Genomic DNA, 10,688 nt, shown 5'->3' with positions numbered 1-10,688 from the left:
AGATAGATAGATAGATAGATAGATAGATAGATAAATAGAAGATAGACAGATAGATTAGATAGATAGATAGATAGATAGATAGATAGATAGATAGACAGACAGATAGATGATAGAATATAGATAGATAAATAGATAGATGATAGAATATAGATAGATAAATAGATAGATAAATAGATAAATGATAGAATATAGATAGATGATAGATAGATAGATAGATAGATAGATAGATAGATAGAAGATAGATAGATAAGATAGATGATAGATAGATAGATTAGATAGATAAATAGATGATAGAAGATAGATAGATAGATGGATAGATAGATAGATAGATAGATAGATAGAAAATGAGACAAACAGACAGACGATTGATAGATAGACAGATGATGGGTAGATAGGTACGTAGAGATATAGATAGATGATATATAGCAGATAAATATGTGATTATATAATAGGAGGAGAAAAAGAGGATAGATAATAGGTAGAGGAAGTGGGCAGATGGGTGAGGGAATTCTCTGTGGGAATTGGCTCACACATACGGAACATGGGAAGTCCTGCAGGACACAGAATAGAAAGGCACAGTATACAAGAACAAGACAGGACTTGGTCCCGACTGCAGCACTAAGTGCAAACTTTCCCCTCCTCTATCTTTGGTTTCTTTGGTCCCTCAACAGACCCGATGCCTTCTGTACCTAAGAACTTATTCAGCGAGAAGGGAGTGGGATGGCTAGGTCTTCAAGGAAATTGACACATGGTATAGGAAATGGGTGTTTAAGAATGTTGCTGGGAGACTAAAGGAAAAAAAATGACACAGCAAACCAAGGAAATGAGATCATGAGGCAGTGCTAATTCTACAAAATTTAAAAATCTTGATAAAGTTGCAGGATGTGGTAGTATGTGCCTTTAACTGAAGAATTTGGGGAGGCGGAGGTAGGCAGATCTCTGTGAGCTCCAGGCCAGCCAGGGCTACATAGTAAGACCCTACTTAACACAAATAAATAAATAAAGTTTGAAAAAGGAAGTGAAGCATCCATTGTCCTGTTTTGGATAAGCTTCTGCATCCTTGTGTGGCCCCAAGGATTGACCGGACTGGGGTGGCAAGGGAGTGAAAAAATGAGACACGTGCTCACAGAAACACTGGCCTCAGGAGAAACTGCAGTACCCCAGAGGCTCATAGGGTTTATTATATACAGGGAGGCAGGATTAGTGGCTACAGCTGAACAGGGAGGTGGGGTTGCAGGATCTCAGCACTTTTATTATAAACTGTTGAACAGGATGGCAGGATTATTCCATACACATGAACAAGTAGGTGGGGTTATTGCCTACAGGTAAACAAGGAGGACTATTATGTACCCCTGAACAAGCAGACAGGTTGAGCTAATCTCATTAAGGGAATGATCAGTAGCAGAGTGGTCTTTGGGCTGTATACATCTGGGGGAGAAAGCTACAGTAAATAGTTTCTGTACACATTGTCAACATTCGCACACTGACCCAACATTCATCCCTCTGAGCCTCGCCCAGGGAAGGCTCTGCTTCTTCCATAGGGTTGAGGCACTGGTCCCTTGACATGGTGGTGCCCGTGTCAACAGCACACATTCACTAAGGACATCCACATGTTCCTTAAAACACATGATGACAATGCAAACAATAACTATTGGCTTAACCAACTGTTGCAGCAAAATAGTACTGAGAAAATAAAAGAAAGTGGGAGGGAGGAGTAATGCATGGTCTAAAAAGTTAGAGGTCAGTGGACACTATCCAAAACTGATACATCAAGGATGGGGAAATGGCTCAGTGGTTAAAGCATTTGTCACACTGAGCACAGTAGCATACCTTTGTAACTGCAAAGCTTCTATGGCAAGAGAAAGAGTGGAAACAGGAGAATTCCTAGGAGTTTGCAGGACAGCGAGCCTGACATACACAGCAGCAAACAGCAAGGGATCCTGTCTCAAGAAGGTGGCAGGCAAGGACCAACAGCTGAGATTGTCTTCTGACAGCCAGGCACATGACCCTTGGGTGTGGCCACATTCACACACACAGATGTGTACATGCATACATATCACACACAAAGAAAGAAAAAGAGAGAGAGAGGGAGGGAGGGAAGGAGGGAGGGAGGGAAAGAAAGAAATGAAAGGAAGGAAGGAGGGAGAGAGGGAAGGAGGGAAGGAAGGAAGAAAGGAAGAAAGAAAGAAAGAAAGAAAGAAAGAAAGAAAGAAAGAAAGAAAGAAAGGAGAGAAGAAAGAAAGGAGGGAAGAAAGAAAGGAGGGAAGAAATATCAAGAAATAGTTTCTAGAAGAAATTTATAAAGATTCCAGAAGTACCTAAAAGATGCTAACTGAATACAGTACTATTGAAGTTTTGTTCTGTTTCTTAACATGTGAGATGGTGAGTCTTAATTGTGAACTGAGGCCTATAGTAACCATGGAAACAAATATATGGGCATGTTATAGAGATCCTGTTTTTGGTTAATTGAGGAGGAAGACCCATCCTAAACATGGACAGCAGCACCTCATGGGCTGAGCTCCTATACTGAATAAAGAGGAGGAAGCAAACTGAGCCCCAGCATCTATGTCTCTGCTTCCTAACTGTGGATGCCATGTGACAGCTTTTCATGCTCCTGCTACCTTACCTTCCTTACCATGATGGGCTGTGCCCTCAAACGGTGAGCCAAATTGAAGATTTCCTCAAGCAGTTTTTACTGGAGCCAAGAGAAAAATAACTCAAATGATATATGTAAGTGATGTGGTAAGGTCATATGTCTATCTGTTGCTTTCATTGGTTAATTAATAAAGAAACTGCTTGGCCTGATAGGTCAGAACATAGGTGGGTGGAGTAGACAGAATAGAATGCTGGGAAGAAGGGAAGTGAGGTCAGACACGATGAAGCTCCAGCCCAAGATGGATGCATGCTAGAATCTTCCTGGTAAGCCACCACTTCGTGGTGTTACACAGATTACTAAATATGGGTTAAAGCAAGATGTGAGAATTAGCCAATAAGAGGCTGAAACTAATAAGTCAGGCAGTGTTTAAATGAATACAATTTGTGTGTTGTTATTTCGAAGCATAAGCTAGCCAGGTGTGCGGGAGCCGGGCAGCGGGAAGCGGCCCGCAGCTCCATCTACATGTAAGTGTTCATTTAACAAAAACGTTCTAATGAACATTTTATATAAAAATCCAAATTTCTATTTCTCTTGAAAATAGGAAATTTTACTGCAGGGCCGACATTCTAGAAGGGAACAATACGAGAATTGAACGTGCCTTCATCTCCACCATTCCCCACCAGCCAATATGCTGCTCAGACACTTACTGGTCTAACTTGGAGCCTGTTGTATGTAGAGCATGAGGACTCACCTGGGAAATTACTCAAGAGGAGAGAAGAGCTAGAGACACTGCCCAATGGCTGAGAGCATGTACTGTTCCTGTAGAGGGTCTGTGCTCAGGTCCCAGCTCCTGTATCTGCTCACAACAGCCTGTAACTTCAGGTCCAGGGTATCTGACAGTCCTTTGGCCTCTGTAGGCACTACACTCACATGTGCGCACACACACACACACACACACACATGTACACACACACTCAGTAGGGGGGGTGGTGACAGTGAGTGGGTAACATGAGTCATTGTCAGCCAAAGCAACGAATACTATGTCTGGAATGAAAAGCTAGCTGGGCGATGTTTCTGAAGTTGTCCCCAAGGGCTAAGGGAGGTGGGGGGATGATCCTTGAAGGAATCCTTAGTGTTTGCTCTCATTGCTGCCTCTTTCTACACATCACAGTGATATGCCCAGTGGCCACACTAAACCAATGGGCATCTGTATCAGGATACTCCTAGTCCACCAGTGCTAGGATCTGAGTTCAGCCTCCAGTTGCCATGTTTGAAAACAAGCTGATTGTGGTGAAGGGGAGCAAGGTGGCATTTGCGTATCATTCTTGTGCTAGAGAGGCAGGGAGAGCTAGATGTCTAGAAAGGTCAGCCAGTCTAGCCTACTCCATGAGCTCAGGACTAAGGAGAAAGCCTGTCTGGGTACAAAGGTTGGAGCTAGAGCCATGGCCTGGCAGTCAAGAGGGCATGCTCCCCTTGTAGGGGACCTGAGCTCAGTTCCCAGCACTCAGTCCATCCATAACTCCAGCTCTAGGGCACCTGACACCCTCTTCTGGATTCCCAAGACACTTCTGTTTAGACATGAATGTGAGTGAGTGTGTGCTTGCAAGCATGCATTTGCATGCACACATAAACACACACACACACACACACACAAATACACAATGTTGCTATGGAAAAGTAGCCCAGGCTTTCCTCTTCTCACAAATGACTGCCTTCCACTTTTATTTTATCTTTACTTATAGGCCACATCCCTCTTATTGGAGGCGTGCACGGCTTTCCCTTGCTTGGGAGTTACTTAGAATGGTCAGATCTAGACTGGCGTCCCTGGGTGAGTCTTAAGGACCAGATGTCTTGGGAGGTCCCTGGTGAAGATCACATCGAGAGATCTCTTGGGCCAGGGTCTGCTTAAATTATCCTCTTTCCCCAGCGTGACTCGGAGCCATCGGTTTCTGTTCTTGGCTGAAGCACAAACCTTTCATTGAGACCTGATGGACTGTGTGAAAACAGGAGTGCGCAGGCCATTCATTCCCAACTCTGTCAGCCAGGAGAACAGCATGCCTCACAGAGGCCATTCAGAGGGAAGTCACGTGTTCGGCTCACCAAATAACACCAGACCTTCAGCCTCGACCCCTCTGCCATTAGTAGTTCCTCCTTCTTCAGAGCCCGTGGTGCGGTCATATTTCTCCATGCTTGGATATAATGAAGTCCTCATAGGCTGATATGGCTATAGGATACCCAGACACAAAATCTAATTCTCCACAGGATCCTTCACCTTGCTGTTACAGTAGAAGGACCCTCCAAGTCGCCAACACAACTATAGACTTCAGCAGTACTCTGGGCACTGGTAGCACGCCACTGTGTCCTGTACTCTCAGAATGCTAAGCGCTTTTACAGAAGTTTTGGGGGAAGGCATTGCTCAGAAATTCATGCAATACATATTCTTTCCAGATGTGAGGGTGAGCTGGCTCCAACATCTGCCACCCAATACATATTTGTAATACTTTATGGCACTTTCTGTTTACAAGGCTGGACTTCCCTGAATGGACAGCCCCTCATGGGCCAATACTGTCTCAGGCCGAACAGATGGAAAGCAAGCCAAAGCCTGCAGAATAAATGGGCCATGCTCGCTAATTGATTTATTAAGTGTGGCAAGGGTCAAGGTTCCTGGAGAAAAATACTCAATGTGCATTCCTTCCTAGGGAATCCTGGGATTTGGAGGTAGGACTCTGAGGTCATCCTCCATTAGCTCACCCTTGGTCTTCTGGGAGAGATGATGAGAATTTGGAGACACTCCATTTGGATCCCAAGACTTTGGAGATTTGCTTAGCAGTGGAAAGAAACAATGGGAGAAGCGTAAGAACTGAGCACCAGCAGAATGAATACCAGGCATTGCATGGGACAATGCTGTCATTGTGAGATCTGTATCATTACTGTTGTTGAAACAGAAGAAAGCAAGGCTGACAGGAGAACTTCTCCAGAGAAAAGGGGACAGAAGCAACCATTCTGGCCAGTGGCAAACTCATTCTCTCTCTCTCTCTCTCTCTCTCTCTCTCTCTCTCTCTCTCTCTCTCTCTCTCTGTGTGTGTGTGTGTGTGTGTGTGTGTGTGTACACCAGTGGCAATCAGAGTACAAACTCACTTTCCATGTTTGAAACAGTTTGCAGCTCATCACTGTGTATCCCATGATGAAACCTAAGAGCTTCCAAGGGTTCTATTGTGTCCTTTCCCATCTCCCCAGAGGGACACTTGGATTGCAAATGCATGCCACTTCCCTCAGCTTCCCAAGTGTGCTAGGTATGACATAGGTCCTCATGCTTTGGTAGCGACCTTTCTGTTCACTTAGTCATTTTCCAGTCTATTCTTTCTGTGAATGGTGTTGGCAGTTGAATGACAGACAGGGATCTCACTACAGTGAAAACCAGGGAGAGGCTGAGACTGATACAAACTTCAAAAGCCATATGCATGTCACACTTAGAGAAAATGGGGACAAGATAAGAAAGACTTTGATTTCCAGAGAAATATGATTGAGGCATCCTACATCCAAAGCAAACAGGAGGGCTGGGGAGATGGTGCAGTGGGTAAAGTAGTTGGCTCACAATTCTGAGGACTGTTTAGGTTTTCAGAGTATAAAGCCAGGTGTGGTAGTGCATATTCCTAATTCAGTGTGCCTATGAGGATGAACATAAGAGATTTGCTCGAAGCTCACAGGCTGTCTGGTGTATGCGACAGAGAAGACCCTGTTTCAAGAAAGTAGGTGAGGTCCAACACCTAATCTTGTCCTATGACCGTCACATGCATCACACACATATACACCACACACACACATCACAGACAGACACACACATACATACACACACACATACCACAAACACACACACACATGTGCACAACTTGTCACAGCATCATCAAACACGGTTTCTCTTTCCTAGAATGCTGTTCCTTCAGCCTGAGCATCCCATGTAGATAAGATCTGAGCCTCTATAGGGGGCAAAAAGGATTTTTTTTTTGGCCTGTCTTTTGGTCTTCCTGATTTTAGCTAGAACACATATTTTCTCCTATTTATAATCAGAAATATTCCCAAAGATTCTCTAGGAAGACAGCCAAGAACCTTCCCAAACCTCCAAATTTGTGACTGGAAATTTTATCTAAGTTGCTGACTTTTTCTTGAATCACATTTCCTGAAGCCACAGATTTCCTATTCATAGCCCCACCAAACATTTACGGCTTTATTGCTTAAACTCACACTGTATGTGGTCGTTCCTGATGAAAACACTGGGTCTGCTTTGTCTCCACCCGTGGAGCGTTAAGTCTTACTGCAACAGTATTTGCTCACCAGCTCTATAAATCAGACTGCAGCTCAAGTCTGCAGTTTAGGACAGGTACAAATCCTTCCATGCCACAGACCGTCTAGGCCATCCCCTGCCCCAGCTAGTAGTCAGAATGGGTCTTGTAAACATGTGACATTTCCTGGGGAGCTACGAACAAATATCACTTCACCACAAGATAAGGGAAACCAGCAGCAGGTGAAAGAAATGATTATACCTACCGACGGCTTGGCGAGCCAGTCGGTTACTAGGATTGCTCACAGGAGCATGGGTTGAGAACTCATGACAGTAGCATCGCTGGAGCTCTCTGTATGACGTGTAGACAGCTACACAGCTCAGGGTTTCTTCTCTCTAATAGTTCTTTGTTGCCTATATACGCATGAGGAAGGATAGAACTTTCTGAATCTTGTACGTTTCAGGGACTTCCTGGGACTTGTGAGTTTTGCTTCCTAAGCCCCAGTGACTCTTCAAGATGCAATGCTTCCATTTGATAGGACATTACTACACAGCAAATGGTCTAGGTCCATCCCACTGGCACTTTTCACTTGATCGGTAAGTACCATATTTGGAAATGCTATCTGACTGCCAATGCTTGAAATGTTTCCCAGAACATGAATATATAACTTTAGTGTCTCTCAAGAACTTGAACTATAAATCTAACCAGCTATAGAAATGAGGTAGCCACTGCATGTCTGAGTCAATCACTCCTCTGTGATCCATGGTTCTCACCAGTCTTCATTATCTTACAGCCAGTCTGTGTCTGTCATCTTCTTGACCCTCCCAACACTGGAGACTTTTAAGATGTTTACCCTTGATCTGTGCTTATTTTATCTTTTATTTTCCACCTTGTGTCCTCAGACCAGTCCTGTGCTCTTTTCTTATCTCTTGTGTGTGTATGTGCATATGCATGTGCATGTGTGTGTGTGTGTGCGTGTGCGCACACACACACACACACACACACAGTGAATGCATAAGCCAAAGATCACCACTAGGCATGCTCTTCTGGCATTACTTTTTTGAGACAGAGTCTCTCATTGACCCCCTCAATGCACATAGGCTGTCTGGACAGCAAGCCCCAGGGATCTTCCTGTGTCCACCTCCCCAGCAGGACTGCCTATCCTACAGAATGCATCATCACACCCGGACTTTCACATGGGTTCTGTGCATCATCTCAGGCCCTCACATTTGTGCTGCACACTCATTAGAGACTAGGCCACCTCCCCCGGACCCTAATTGCATTTTTGACTTGAGATGTCTGTCTTCAATATAGAATAGAAGCATTATCTACAACTCCATTGCCAGGATGAGATGCATCTGTTCTTGTATCTGTCTTCTTCCAGGAGATGCATATATGCCTGAGGAAAGGGCCCCTCCACTCCGAGTGCACAGGTAGGGTGGACAGACTAAGCAAATACAAATGTAAGATGATCAAGCACATTTTCATTTCAGAGACAGCAGACCACTGTTAGGCATAAGTATATCCCATGCAACTTTTAAAAATATTTGCACCAACACAGTATTAGTTACTATGTGGACAATTTAAATGTAGGTCTAAATTTAAAATATGAGAAATACACTTAAAAGTTGATCATTGATGATCTGAAACTTGGGGTTGCTATCTCCAACCATGACGTGGAACTCTGCCTGGAACTCTACACGTCTTTATAACATTTTTGTGAAATGTATGAATATACAAATATGTGAATAATTGGCAGCTCAGTGGCTTAAAATGGTTGTGGTCAGTGGCTGGGTTTCATAATCTCTGCAGTAAAGAAGGGAGTGAGGGAAGGGATGGAGGGGAGATGAGAGGAATGGCGAGGAAAGAGGAGAAGAGGTGAGGAGGGGAGAGGAGTCCTAGGCGTTTAGGCCAAAGATGATGTTCTTATTAGAATCTTCTTCGTTCCCAGGTCATCTGCGGCAAACGCATTTTGCCTGTGTTTGTGTTTCTTCACATCAAAGCACTGGGTTAAACAAGGTCTGATGCCCTGACCTGCTACTGCAGGGTTCTGAGGTCCGAATGGGGAGTTGAGGCTGGAACAACACACAGTAACTCCATTTGGAACTGGGGCATTTCTTCCTGCCTCTCATCAGCTCTCCAGAGGCCAGCGGAACATGGCTGGTAGGCCTCTGTTTATTTATGGAGAAACTGAGAGGCTAAATGATTTATTCAAGATTGCACAGCTTGGAACTGATAAAGGAGCACTTTGAACCTAGATTTTCTAGCTTCAAGGCCAAGGGCCTTCCACTGGATCGCATTACCCCCATAAATACGAATCACAGCTCCATTCGCTAAGCAGACCCCCTTCCCTAAGCCAGAGAGGATTCACATATGTAAACAGAGGTTCAGCCCACACGCCTGCCCAGTACCCACCCTTCCTGGCTATGGATGTCAGCCAACTCCGGCTCCTGCTCTGAAAGAGCTAGGATAAAGAGGGCATCCCTTTAAATATTTTGTTCAATGTAAAAGACAATCAATTTTACATTCAGTCAATTTCAAATGCACTTATTTCAAGGAGCTGGCTCCACAGCAGACCAAAAAACTGTAGACAGTCTAAATTTGGGCTTTAAAATCTGTTTCCAAGTATTAATTTTGAGTGGAAACAATTTTGGTTGAATTCAGGGATTATAAATATTCCCCAAGAGTTTTGGGGCTCTTGGCCGCTGTCTCCAAGTCTCACTCTGGTTTCAACCTAGGGGACTGTTAGATTAGAACTAGACAGCCTTGGCATGTAGCTGTTCCGAGCGCCTATAGCCATCTTTAAAACATGATCTAGAAATGTTGATATTATAAATGGCTGATTTTTTTTTTCCAAAATAAGGTTTGCTGAGTTGAAAGTGGACTTGGATGCCAAAAAGTCTTCAGAGGAAGATTCCCATTCAGGGAGATCCGGTTACCTAGCGCCTAGAAAAGTATGAAGAAATACCTTAGGGCAGAAATCCATACACTGTTGGTTCTAAAACAATGGACTCCATGGGGACATGGGATTTGTAAATCTTTGGATGAACTAACTTTACCCACCCATGCAGGAGCCATGGACAATTTTAGACAGGCAGGCAGCTGGAGGAAGTCCTGAGATATTAAGGGCCCCCAGTGTCACTTACTGTGGAACAGAAGGGAAGCTGTGCTCACCACTCTGGTGGGATATTTAAAGAAAAATGAAGGTGTGTTTTTAAGTCAGTTTTGACTTCTAAGGCAGGAGTTCAAATCTAAGCCAAATGTCATAAAAATATTATCACTGAAACCATGGTGGCTGAACTTCCTGTACAAGGACCCCAGGCTTGGAGGACCCTTGTGTGCATGTGAACTGACCAACATGTGGGAGAAAACGACCCAGAGCTGCGGTATGTAGCCTACAGCATCACGGTTATTGTGTGTTGTCTGAGGTTTAGTGGTCAGGATAAATAAGGTAGTACCTCTAAGGATAGGAATTCAAGAAACCAGATGGAGGGAGAGGGAGGAGCAACGCCCAGCAATATGTCCTGGCAATGGAGGCTATAATGGATGGAATTCTTGTCCATCTTTCCACCTAGAAGGCCAGCAATTGGCAGGAACATAGATACTATCATAAGGCTCCCAGTGCTGAGAACCAAAGTGCACACACGAGTCAGAGCACAAGGGTCAGAAGCTGGCAGGAGGAGAGCTGCAGTGCAGTGAGCACAGTAACTTAACTGGGGCATAACTCCCAGTGGTCTCCACAAATAGAGCTCAAAATGCTGCCTGCAGAGGCCCCAGCTGACCCCCAGGGGGCTCTCATGCCTAGATGGCCC

This window comes from Microtus ochrogaster, chromosome 6, assembly GCF_000317375.1.
Source record: "Microtus ochrogaster isolate Prairie Vole_2 chromosome 6, MicOch1.0, whole genome shotgun sequence".
Taxonomy (NCBI): domain Eukaryota; kingdom Metazoa; phylum Chordata; class Mammalia; order Rodentia; family Cricetidae; genus Microtus; species Microtus ochrogaster.
This window is presented reverse-complemented; position numbering follows the sequence as displayed.